Genomic DNA, 12,306 nt, shown 5'->3' on the forward strand with positions numbered 1-12,306 from the left:
AAAAAAAGCCCCCAGGGCAGCACGCACAATGGCAAAGGCCTTCTGTCCATCCCTCCCCCAGCAGCCACCCTTCAACCATTTCCCCCATCATTCATCTGTCATGTTGCAGCAATGACTTTAGCTAGTTGGGAAACACAGAGATCAAAATTAACTGCTCCAAGTGTAACCAGAACCTTGTGAAACCTAAAGTAAGCCGAGTTCAGAAAATGTGCAATGACGAGGCCACAGAAATAGACCACAGAGAAGGAGATCCTTGGGGATGCAGACATGCACGGGAGGAGCTGTTGATTATGCAGTTAATTATGTTAATTATGCACAGGTATTTACTGTGAGTTGTCTCTTCAAATACACTTCATCCAAACTGATTAAAAAATTCCTCACTTTCTGGAAGGTTGAGAGTGTGTTTTAGTGTTCTCAATAATATCCAGTTTTAAAAGGGAATTTGATAAGTGCTATTCGGAACAAGCACAATTGAAGATTCCATGTGTAATTCCAATCATCTTTTGGTTAAAAAAAAAAATGCATTCCTGCAAAAGCTCCTCCAACCTGAAGATAAGTAACAGAGATGATGGAGGTCAAAAGGTCAAGGAAATAGAAATGTGGATTTCAGTTTGAATTGAAATATTTAGTTCAGTTCCTAAGGGTGACAGCATTGTTGGAAGATTATCCTGGAGTGAAATAGAGAGAAATCAAGAAGGTAACATACGAGACCAGTCATCTGTGGGCGTGACAAGAAGTCAGCGAACACGCATCTCCAGAGGATCCAGAACGTGCAGTTCCGTCCACACAGCCCAGAGACAGACCGAGGCATTGTCCCAGCGAAGCCATAACCTCGTCACTTGCAGCAGTTCAGAAGTGAAGACAAGACACCATCAAGCTCAAATCTTATGGGTTGCGGAAAAATGGCTGAAGCAATTCATGCTGACAATAAATTACATCAACCAAGATAAAGTGTAATTAGTTTTATTTAATTAGATGATGTATACAGATTTTTGTTCAATCCTCTTAGATCTTTGAGGAAATTGCTCTGTCTTCTTCCAGGTGTTTCTGGGGAGTTGTCAATCAAGATTCCTGGCCCCAGCCCTCAGCATCAAGGATAGGAATAAGAAGGATGCGTGAGGCTCAAGCAGAGAAAATCCACTGAAATTTGGATGCTGGGAGGAAGAAGTTTTGTGATATTTTTATCTTTTCTGTTGATATTGTTGGACATCTGAAGCTGTGGCAGGAATAGCTTTCTGTAGAATGAAACCAAGCAGAGAGAAGAAAAGTCAAGAGACCAATGAAGAGAGGTCTATGGCAGTGGTTCTCAGCCTTGGCTGCACGTTGGAGTCACTGGGGAGCTTTAAAAACAACTGACGTCTGGGTCCAGCCCCAGTAATTTTTATTTGATTGGTCTGAGTTGCAGCCTGGGCCTTGGGACTTTCAAAGCCCCCTGGAGGATTCTTACGGGCAGCCAAGGATGTGAACTGCTTGTCTAGCGACACCACATCAGGGCCCCGAGGCCTTGGTTCCAGCAGCTCTTCCTAATTCTGTAACCCATCTGGGTGCCCTCAGTGTCAATAACTTTCCTTTTTTTGCTTAATTAAGATTGAATTGAATTTCTGTCATTTGCGGCCAAAAGAAATCTAACCAAAAAACAAAGACTGTAACCATAGCTAACATCTATTGAGCATCAGGGATGTGCTGGGGAGTTTGAAGTGCTTTACTTATATGATCTCATTTAATTTAATCTTTACAACATCCTCAGAGGTAGAAAACTATTACTGTCTCCATTTTACAGATGAGCAAATGAGACATCAAAAGATAAAGTGACTTGCCAAAATTTACACAGCCTGTAAGCGCAGAGCTGGAATGTGAACCAAGAAACTTCCTTAACCATCTCACCTCAAGGTAGAACCAAGAGAGGAGGCCAGTTCCCTGCCTGAAGCTCAGAAAGGGGGTCTTCAAACAGCCAGAATATGAATGCTTTTATGAGGAAGAAGCTTTTGGCTGAAATAACAGAAAACCCCAACCCCACCAGCTTGCACGATTATTTAACATATCAAGAGGAAGGGACAGGGGCTGTTCCCGGACTGGCTGGTTCAGTGGCTCATTTTAAGTCATCAGGTACCCGCCTCTTTCCACCTTTCTGCTCTTCCCTGCTCCATGTCCTGGCCTCTTCCTCAGGCTGGCTCTCCTGAAGAGAGCAAGAATGTTGCAGTCTCCCAGACGTCATATCCTCATATAACAACCACGGGCAGAGAAAGGTAATGTTTATGCACCAGTGTCTCTTTTTATCAGGTAGAAACACCTTGTGCCAAAGGCCTCCAGTAGAATTCCCCTTGTGTTTCATCACAGGAAGGGGGATGGGAGCATCAGCATTGGCTGGGAACTATGGTTCTCAATATGGAATGATGTGGAGTGGAGTATTCTCGATTGTCACAATGACTCAAGGACCGCTATGACCATTACTGGGTAGAGATGTAACGGCTGGAGATGGTGGACAGCCTGCAATGCATGTGACAGTCCCATTCTTGTGAGCTGCATGATTTTTGAACACCCCACTGAACATTTGCACAGGTGAAGAAACTGTTTAAAATTACTTGAGCTAAAACCTAACTCTCTTTTATCTACAAACCCAGAGCATTTTAAAAATACATTTTCCAGGAAAGCAACTACTGAGCACATCAAGGGAACACTGTGCTCTGTTTTGTTTAGAACTTTTCCAAGAGTTGTTCACCATTCTGGAAAATCACATCAGCAATGTCAACACCACTCATGGAATTTGAATCTCCATTGCAAGAAACCTGTGTGGGCCTGCACTGGTAGCTGCCACATTCAAGGTGATGCTGGGTATGGACACGAGCGCCTGCAACTTTGTCATTTATTCTAGTGCAGTCCTGCTGAGCATGTGCATGTTGAAATGCGTGCTATTTCATTGTAAATTATTTTCCTTTTAATTTTACTTTGTGTCTTACTTAGTTCAGGCAGCTATAGCTAAACACCATAGGTTGGGTGGCTTATCAACTAGAAAAGTTTATTTCTCACAGTTCTGAAGGCTGGAAGTCCAAGATCAGGGTGTCAGCATGATCAGGTTCTGATGAGGACAGACGGCCACTTTCTCTTTATATCCTCACATGGCAGGGATGGGGAGAGAACTCTCTAGGGTCTCTTTCAAAAGGGCATTAGCTAGGGCTGGCCCAGTGGCATAGTGGTTAAGTTCCCATGCTCCACTTTGGCGGTCCGGGGTTTGCCGGTTCAGATCCTGAGCATGGACCTACGCACCGCTTGGCAAACCATGCTGTGGCAGGTGTCCCACATATAAAACAGACGAAGATGGGCATGGATGTTAGCTCAGGGCCACTCTTCCTCAGCAAAAAGAAGAGGATTGGTGGTGGATGTTAGCTCAGGGCTAATCTTCCTCAAAAAAAAAAAAAAAAGAATAAGGGCACTAGTCCATTCATGAGGGCTCCACCCTCATGACCTAATCACCTCCCAAAGGCCCCACCTCCTGATACCGTCAGTTTGTGGGGTTAGGATTTCAAAATATGAAATTGGCGGGGACACAAACATTCAGTCTATAACACTTTGTAATATGGTTATTGAATTTTTTGAAATTGTGTGTACGGATAGATTACCTATAAAATTGCCTTTCAGTTCGTAAAGGGGAAATTATAAAAATACTTGTTTTAAAAAGAGGGTGTTGGGTCAGACAAGATAAGAGCTACTGTTGAGAGCAGTGAAGATTCACCTCCAGGGCTGTGGATGGGACTCTCCTCCCCGAAGCCTGTACCTAGGCGGAGGAGGGTGGTGCCAGGACAAAGTCGGGGTTCCTTTGGGAAGGAAGTGGGACTTGGCCGTGGAATAGCAAAAACATTGTCTGCTCCAGGTGGCTTCTAGTTGGCACCATCCAGGAGAGGAAGAGAGGCCCTGGAATCGGCAAATGCGCTGTTCTAGGCTGGAGAGAAGAGTCTGTTGTCAAGGACGCAAACCCTCAGCGCCCCTGTGGCCTGGATAAAACATCATTGACTGAGTCCACCTGCCTTGCCTTTGCCTCTAGTTTCACCCATCAACCTTCTGATGACTAATGTGTCCACTTGGCTGCCTTGATACTGGGAAGAATTGGCAAGGGTGGCTCCCAACGCTGGGCACTAGGGTCCTGGTCTCTGAAAAGGAGGGCCCTCAGTTGTGACAGATACACTGGCATTCTGATTAATGCATCGCTCCCCTGTAAATTTGGTTCAGTCAATCCAGAGCCTCAGCACTGACTGTTCTGGGTGTCCTGACAAAGTAGAGTTCCGGGAATGGCAGAGCCGAGGAGGGGAAGACCACATCTAGGTGCTGTCACCTCACGAGGCCCTTTCTGGGTAATCAGTGGCTTTCTACCTTCTCCTGGCTGTGCAACCTATGAGCTAGTGAAATATCACCCAGAGGCCCAATACCAGGGGCCAATTAAAGGGGGACAGCTGTGTTTGGGGACTGGGAATGGGAGGCCCAGAGACAGCTACCCCCGCCATCCCACAAGTCCCTCCCTGTGGTGGGAGGTCTGCTGAGCACTTGCAGTCCTCTGACAGCTGAGTCAGAAGGTGCACTCTCTGCCTCAGCCAGCCCCCACCCCGGTCCTCCCAAGGGGTGGGAGTGAGAGCCAACCCCACAGAAACTCCTAGGAGGGGGCCCCCTCCCTCCTACCCCCGCGGGTGCACTAGGGGGGACCAGCTGTATTCACTGCAGAGATAGGAAGACCAGGGAGGCTGTGGCCTGCTCTGGGCAGGGATTCCAGCTTAGGTTCCTTCCTAATTATTCTTCTGCTGCATCCTAACAGTGGAGAGGAGCAGGCGCCTCCTGTGTAGCCACAGTAAACAGGTGGTGGGAGAGCCGGCCCCACAGGCCTCTATTGCTGCATGGAAAACAGCAGGTGCCAAAATATAAAAATCAACCAAAATAGTAAAGGAATAAAAAGTGTTCACCAAAACCAGGCCACCAGCTTTCCACCCTTTATGACAAGAGGAGGGGGGCAATTTTCTCTCCCTTCCTGAAGGTTGCAGGGTTCAGCCTCACTGCATGAAGAATTCCAGAAAACCAGGGCTCTTAAGCTCAGAGATGGTTTGTGGCCTCCACAGACCCAAGGGCCTGGGACCCCAACAGCAGAAGATGCATGATAGTCGCAGGTTCCGGAGGTGCTGGGGTCCCAGGAGCAGAGAGAAGGCACTAGCTCCCAGGGGCCACGGATCCATGCCTGCACGCCCAGGAGCTGTGACTCAGGGGTGTGTGAAGTACAGGGCAGTGCTGCCCTCAGCCCCATGAGCAGCTGAGTCCACGGGAGACCGTATTACTTGCTCACGACTATCCGTTTGACTAATATTTATTATTAAGTGTCTACCCTCTGTGAAGCACCATCCCAAGTGCTCAAGATAGGCGTGTGTGGCTGTGATCAAGATGGAGTGGGCTGGACGCCAGCAAGTACCTTTTACAGTTCTGATTTTTTTTCTTTATGCTTTTCTGTAAACAAATGGGCTTGCATTACTTTTGAAATTAGGGAGAAGGTTATTAAAGTAAGTTATTAGAAATTGTCTTTGAATAAACGTCCACGAAGGAAATAAAAATGTTGAAAGGAAATACCAGGTAATTACACGTCTGCAAGAAGAGTGGACTTTGGACTCTGAAGAGGCCTTAGGAGGTGTGGTCAGAAAATCAACACCAGCTGGTTCTAGAGGAGTTGATTCTGAGCTGTTATTGTCAAAGAAATCCAAGGAGAAGAAACTCTGCTGTTAGTAAGTCTGGTTGTATTTCATTCATTCACTTAATTATTCATTCAGGAAACATTTTTCGTACTAGATTCTCAGAATACAGAGAGGAGTAAGTCACCATCCTGTCCTCGAGGATCCACATTCCTGTTGAGGGGCAGATATGTCAACAATGGGATGTTAAATGTGCCATTAGAGAATTAGTGAAAGGGTGCAGAAGGGACCACAGAAGATGGCAGGCACTGTGTCCATTTGACTACCATTTTGTCTTGGCCTGTAGCACAAAGCCTGTTGCATAGTAGGCGCTCAACATATTACTGAACAAATGGTGTTTAGGCGAAGCTTTGTGGATATGGTGACGTGGTAGCTGAAGCGGTGGACGATGATGTCTTTGCTTATCGGTCTGTCCCAGTTGCCCTTGTTTCTTCCTTGGTAATGTCAGTAATTTTTAAGTGCTCCCCGACTCACCACTAACTTTGCTTCCATCACGTTCACCATATGCCCTTGTGTTTTTATTTCCCCCACAATGGTTCTTTATTTAATTCTGCCTTTGTTTCATTTAGATCTGTTTTTTTTTCCTTATCATTTTCTGTTCCTGCTTCAAAAAGGCCACATTTTCTTGTGTCCTAACAAAGATGCAAAACAGTTTTCTAAAATTCTCTTCTTGTTCCTGAAGTATATTGTTTTCAGAGATAGGTTCTTCCTCTAGACTTTAGTCTATTTCCTATTCTAGAACTTTTCCTGTAATGAAGGGAGATCTGTCAAGATCTACTGTTCGCCAAAAGAAACAGTGTAGCTTCCTCTTGACTGCTCTGACTGTCCATTTAGATTTTGGTGGAATTCTTTTCTCAGGTGCTCAACTGGAAGTTAGTATAATGTGCAAAGCTTAGTGCAATTTCCAGTGTCTAGAAAATATTCCTTTAGTGTAGCTTTGTAGGATTGTGTTAGAATCTTCTCCCACATCTAGCATCTGGTTAGTCGACATTATGAATAGATGAAATGTGCACATACACACACACGCTCACACACGCAACTATAGTCCCCAGAATATACTGTTGCCAGAACTCTTCCTGATGTGTCATCAACAAAAGCATCATATCTGTTGGAACTATACTTCCCCCAGTGCAGTCCATCTACCCTCAGACTTTGCCTAACCACCCTCCACCATCATGCACATATATACACAACTTTCTGCACTGTTGTTTTCTGGGAATTTATTTATTAAAATGAGACTTGCAGTTTCTAAATAAATGCAGAAAGAGAGAACTGTTGGTGAGGTCAGAAAGAGGAGAATGAGGTTATGTATTGAAACATAGAACCCAAGTAACTGAAGAATGGATTCTTGGTATTTTGGACAATCCAGACCATGGACCTCTAAGCTGGAGGACAAAAATCTGGAGAGAAATAAAATGTCTAGCTTCCTTCTTTGGCATTATATTCCCACTCCACTTGAGCTGATGGATCATGCACTGTCCCTAACTGTGATTCTCAATCAGGCCCAATAGGACTTATATTTACTATGAATTTCTTCCAAATTCAGGCAATGAATTTTCCAATTGTCTTAGCTTCTGCTAGAATTATAAGTTTTTACTGTTTCGTGCATCCCAAATAGGCATTTAATTAGAAAGTTGGCAAAGGTTATATTAGGTGCTGATAAGCAAATTCCATTTGAAACCAGAAACTCTGATTTATTATATCTTTGTTCACTCATTGATTCATCCAACTAATAATTTATTAGATACAAATCATGTGCTTGGCACTATGGTAGACGCTGATAGTAAAAACCTAACCCCTCTCCTTTTGAAAGTTGTAGTCTAGAGGGTATTTCAGTCCCCAAGGAATTAAAATACAATATGATAAATGCTTCAAGATTAAATACAAGGAGCTCCTTCTCTACCTTACACTCTGGTCCATGAACCAGACTTAGTGAGAGAAAACACTGGAATGAGAGCTTGGGGATTGGTATTAGAGGGTCTTAAATATCATGTGGATAAGTTTAGACTTTGATGGGGAGCCTCTGAGGAATTTAATGCAAGAGAGTGAGGGATCTGTTTAAAGCTGTGATTTAGGAAGTTACTCCAGTAGCCAAGTAAGGCATGGACTGAAGTGGGAAAAGAGTGGAGCAGGAAGCCCATCCAAAGAGGCTGGCCCAGTTGTCCAGTACAGACGTACTGAGAACTTGAATTAAGCATAAGAGCAGTGGAAACAGAGGAGCAAGACATGTTAAAGGACCTGGTGATCGACTTCATGTGGTGGTGAGGAGCAGGGACACTGGAGATGGCGCCAAGGTTCTAGGTACCTGGGAAGATGGGGCATCACACACCCAAACAGGAGAGCCAGGAGCAGGAGCAGCACTGGGAGGAGGTGGAGAGTGTGGTTTTGGACTTGTAGAGAGGAATGGTCCCCACCTGTCTACTCTTTGCTTCACACTTACTTGTATTCACTGTACTAACTCCAGTCTTAGTTTCTAGCACATGAAGTGTTGAAAGGTTCTACAAAGAAAGGTCCAAATAAACCACTTGAAGAAGATATCAAGGCAAAATCAATGTCATTATACTAACTCATCACTTGATTTCACATACTTTGGGGTCAATTGTGCTTTTCATCATCAAAATGCTCCCCACCCCAAACAAGAAATTAATTCCCAAAGGGTAAGTATTAGTCGTAATTTTCCACATGGAGCCAATTGGGGCAGAAATATAGGGGCCTTTGCATAAACCACAAAGAGTGTAAACTATCAGGACAGAAACACTGTTCCAGAAGTCTGATCATTCAGTATTAAATATTAAAAAACTGTCACCAATTTACCGGGAGAGGGTAAGAATAAACTTAACTCTGCTTTAGATTTATCTGGTTCTATTCTCCAGCGTTTAGGTTCCACTCTGATTTGCCAATCCCTTAGTTCTGTGGGTATTATAAAGGAGAAGTCACAGATTCATTCTGATTAATTTCCATCATGAGAGTCAACTCTTGATTTTCAGGGAGAGAGCAGGAAAGGAACGACACGGGTAATTAAAATCCACAGATAGCACAAACACCCAATTTAACGAGCAATTTCAAATACTCCTCCATGGAGTTTTTTTTTCACTAGAGGTGCCAAGTAGCAAGGCTCAGCCCACCTTCAGGGACTGGATCTAACAAAATGTGAACTCATCAGAAGGCAAGCAGGTGGGCATAACAAGAAGAACAATGAAAAGCTGGGGATTGTTGGCCTTTCAGAAATGGAAAAATCAGCCACTCTTGCTCACTCTGTTGGTTTCATTTAGAAGAATCACAATATCAGTACTGCTGGTTTACACTGGGGGCTGCTACGCAGATTTCTTAGAAAGGCCCGGTCACTCTTTGTCTACCACTAAAAAGCAGCTCAGAGATAGAGGCCCTCCCCCCACCCCCGCATAAAATGAGCTTGCAGTGACTGCAGGCAGCATGAAGTGACAGAGCAGAAGCTCACCTCCCAGAGCGGAGGCCCTCTTCATTTGCCTCAAGCTTTAAACTCTACCAGTTTGAGGTTCTGACATGACACAGACTCAACCCAACCAGCAACTGCCACAGTTTTAGACTTCCTTAGACCCAGCCCTTCCCAGCAGCCTTCACGTGGCGTCCCATTTACCTGCCATTCAAGGCTGCACATCATCTAACCGGAATCAGACCTTCCGTCTTACTGCTCTCGAAACCACACGCAACGACCTCTGCCCAGGTTTACCCACTGGTGCTGGAACATAGCTGCCCTTCCCACCACTGTCTTGCCTTTGCTCCTATCGTTCCCAAATTCCCCGCACCCTTCTCTTGCTGAAAGTGTAGCTATTTCAGCCCCTCCCTGAAACCTTCCCTGTATCCCCAAACTCAAAATGATCATTCTCTCCTATGACAGCACTTTATTTGTGTGTCTTTATGACACTCACCACATTACACACTCTATTATATCACAGTAGCTTATGTCCCCTATGACGTGAATGTTCTCAAGAATGTGGGTCATGACCCATTAGTGAGTTTTGAAATGACTTTAGTGGGTCATGACCTGAATTTTTAAAAATGAAATAGAATAGAATAGAACATTTTAGAGTGCATTACACGTAAACATATTTCTCACTTTGGTTTATGGTTAAAAAGTGTGAAAGTCATTGCCTCATGTAGAAAAGATATTTTCAGCTTCTATGTAACAGAAAGCCTTGATCCAACCAACTTAAATAACAAAGGATTTATTATCTTACATAAAGACAAGTCTAGAGGTAGGGGTAGCTCTGGGTTGGTTTATCAGCCATTTATCAACAACATCAAGGACCCAGATTTTTGCCATCTCTGTCATCCTTCCAGGTACCTCTCCTCATGTTTGCAAGATGGCTGCAGGAGTTCATTGCATCACAATGACATCCAGAGATAGAAAAAAGAGCTATTTATTCTTCGGGTCTCTTGTTATTAGAAAAGAAATCTTTCCCAGAACTACCTTCAAACCCCTAGCAGATCTCCTTCCATTTCTCTTTGAAATAAAATGAATGATATGCCTACCAAAGAAAACCAAAATTTGTTTAGATGAAGATAAGAGCACCTTCATAAACACTTGTCTAAACAGGAAGAAGAGGGGGATTGACGAATTTGGGGTAGGCAAGCAAAAATATCTGCCAGCCCCACACAGGGTCCATCAGGGTAGGACCAGGGCCCCTTTCTCTTCATTCTCTACACGCTCACCAGGTAGCAAGTCTGGACACTCACCTCAATTTCCAGTGATAAATTAAGTCAATCACTTTGCCTCAAAGTATAAATATTCATGGGATACACAGATCAAATATCCAATATGAGGTACTGAAGGCATTCTGCAGCCAAGATTTGCTGATATATAACTCACCAGAGGCTAGGAGTTTTTCTGTCTTAATTTTTCTATTGAATTTTTAAATGTGAAGAGTTGGATTAGCAACATTGTGCATTGTAATACCACTTAAATAATAAAATACATACTTGTCACAACGCAGATGGCAACTGAAATTTCCACAGATAGAACTGTGCTCTCGAGAGGGGATGGTGAATGTGTGACCGTGGGTGTGGAGAGACGTGATGTCATCCCAGATACAGGCCTGGGAACCTGGCGGGATTATTGCTGAATCATTCGGCTGGGCAAACTCTTGGTGTGTGAGTTGGACAAAGGTCCCTGTAATTAAGCCTTGTTTCACCACTCTCTTTGGCATCTTTCTGAGTATGTTGCCATTTAAGGCCAGACTTGAAAACATGAATATATAAAATAATCATATCTGCAAGAGTCAGTGACTTAGAGTACAGAGCCAGTGCCGTTTCTCCTCTCTTGCATGCACATACATATGCATTAATGTGTGTGCACACGCACACACACACACACAAACACATCACTTATCAAAGAAACCACAGGTTCAGAGGACTTTGAACTGCAGAAAAGCTTTTGTCTCTGCAATAGTTAGACTCTTCCTACTTGCCCCTGTTATAAATGCAAGATCCTCCCAGCTGCCCAGGAGAGAAGTAGACAAGGCCTCGTGGGTGTCCTGCAGTTCCTTCAAAGGTGGCCGTGGTTCTGGAGTAGCACAGCTGTAGATGCATCCAGTTGTCCCAGTGGGGCAGTAGACCTGGGTTCTATTCTTGCCTCTGCTATTAACTTGCTACCTAGTTGTAAGGGGTCTGTGGGGTTCAGGCATGGTCCCAGTTCTGCCAGAGCTTGCTTTAAGTCCTACACTCAGTTTCAGAGGCCTCATTTTAAGAAGGTCCTTGGCAAACTAGATGGTGTGCTTGCAGCCAGAATATGAGGCATCCAGAAACTATGGAGAAACAACTATAGCAATAACTACCGTGGCATAGGGCTTTCACATACATTATTACATTTGATTTGCTTCCCCCATCAGCCTTATAAGGAATTTACGCTCATTTTAAAGAGGTTCTAGAGATCATAGACCAGAGAGATTGAGGTTGATGCCCAGGAACATTCTTAAGTGAGTTATTTAAAAGATGGCTTGGGAGAACTGGGCAAAGGGAGTGGCAATTACAGAGGGCCGCATGGCTTTACCCCCATTTCCTTTCTATGGCATTACCCCATAATTCATAAGAGCCATGACTTGTAGACATGTTGAGTGCTTTCTATGTGATAAGCACTATCTCAGTGTTTCAATGCATTTAAGCTCCACAACAAACCGTGAAGTGAGTGCTATTAATATTTCAATTTGTAGATGAGGAAACCAAGCCTTAGAAAGAGAAGCAAATTTTTTCTGTTTGTGGCTCTCCCCTGCTTTATCTCCTGTTTTTTAAAAGGCGATCTCATTCTCATTTTTCAGGACTCAGTTCAAATATCCCTGCTCACCCATCTAAAGTAGCACACTGCCAACTTTAGGTTCTCTGTCATACTTTATGTACTGCTTTGCTTGTTTATTTTCAGTCTCTACTCTTTAGATAGAAGCTTGTGAGGGCAAAGGAGCCTGTCCCTCTCGTTTACACTATGCTAGTGTCTAGCAGGGTGTTTGGAATATAATAGAGACTCAATAAAGATTTGAATGAATGAATGAGTGCATGCATGAATGAATGAGTATAGTTAATCAGTGGGATTTGGACATGAGTTTGTCTAATGTCAGGG

The 12,306-nt window shown here is 44.0% G+C and overlaps 1 protein-coding gene and 1 long non-coding RNA gene across 2 annotated transcripts in view; one reads left to right on the forward strand and one right to left on the reverse strand.

Moving 5' to 3' along the window:
- Positions 1-947: 947 nt before the first annotated feature.
- ZNF706 (zinc finger protein 706) overlaps positions 948-12,306 on the reverse strand; it is a 56,915-nt gene continuing 45,556 nt past the window's right edge. The window contains exon 4 of the mRNA XM_070222455.1: positions 948-1,235. The gene's annotated coding sequence lies outside the window, so the exon portion shown is untranslated. The remainder of the gene's footprint in view (positions 1,236-12,306) is intronic.
- On the forward strand, positions 2,434-2,939 carry LOC111774989 (uncharacterized). Its single transcript, XR_002810399.2, has 2 exons — positions 2,434-2,559; positions 2,698-2,939. It is a non-coding gene; the product is annotated as an uncharacterized lncRNA (long non-coding RNA).

The sequence above is a fragment of the Equus caballus genome, chromosome 9 (assembly GCF_041296265.1).
Source record: "Equus caballus isolate H_3958 breed thoroughbred chromosome 9, TB-T2T, whole genome shotgun sequence".
In the NCBI taxonomy this organism is placed as follows: domain Eukaryota; kingdom Metazoa; phylum Chordata; class Mammalia; order Perissodactyla; family Equidae; genus Equus; species Equus caballus.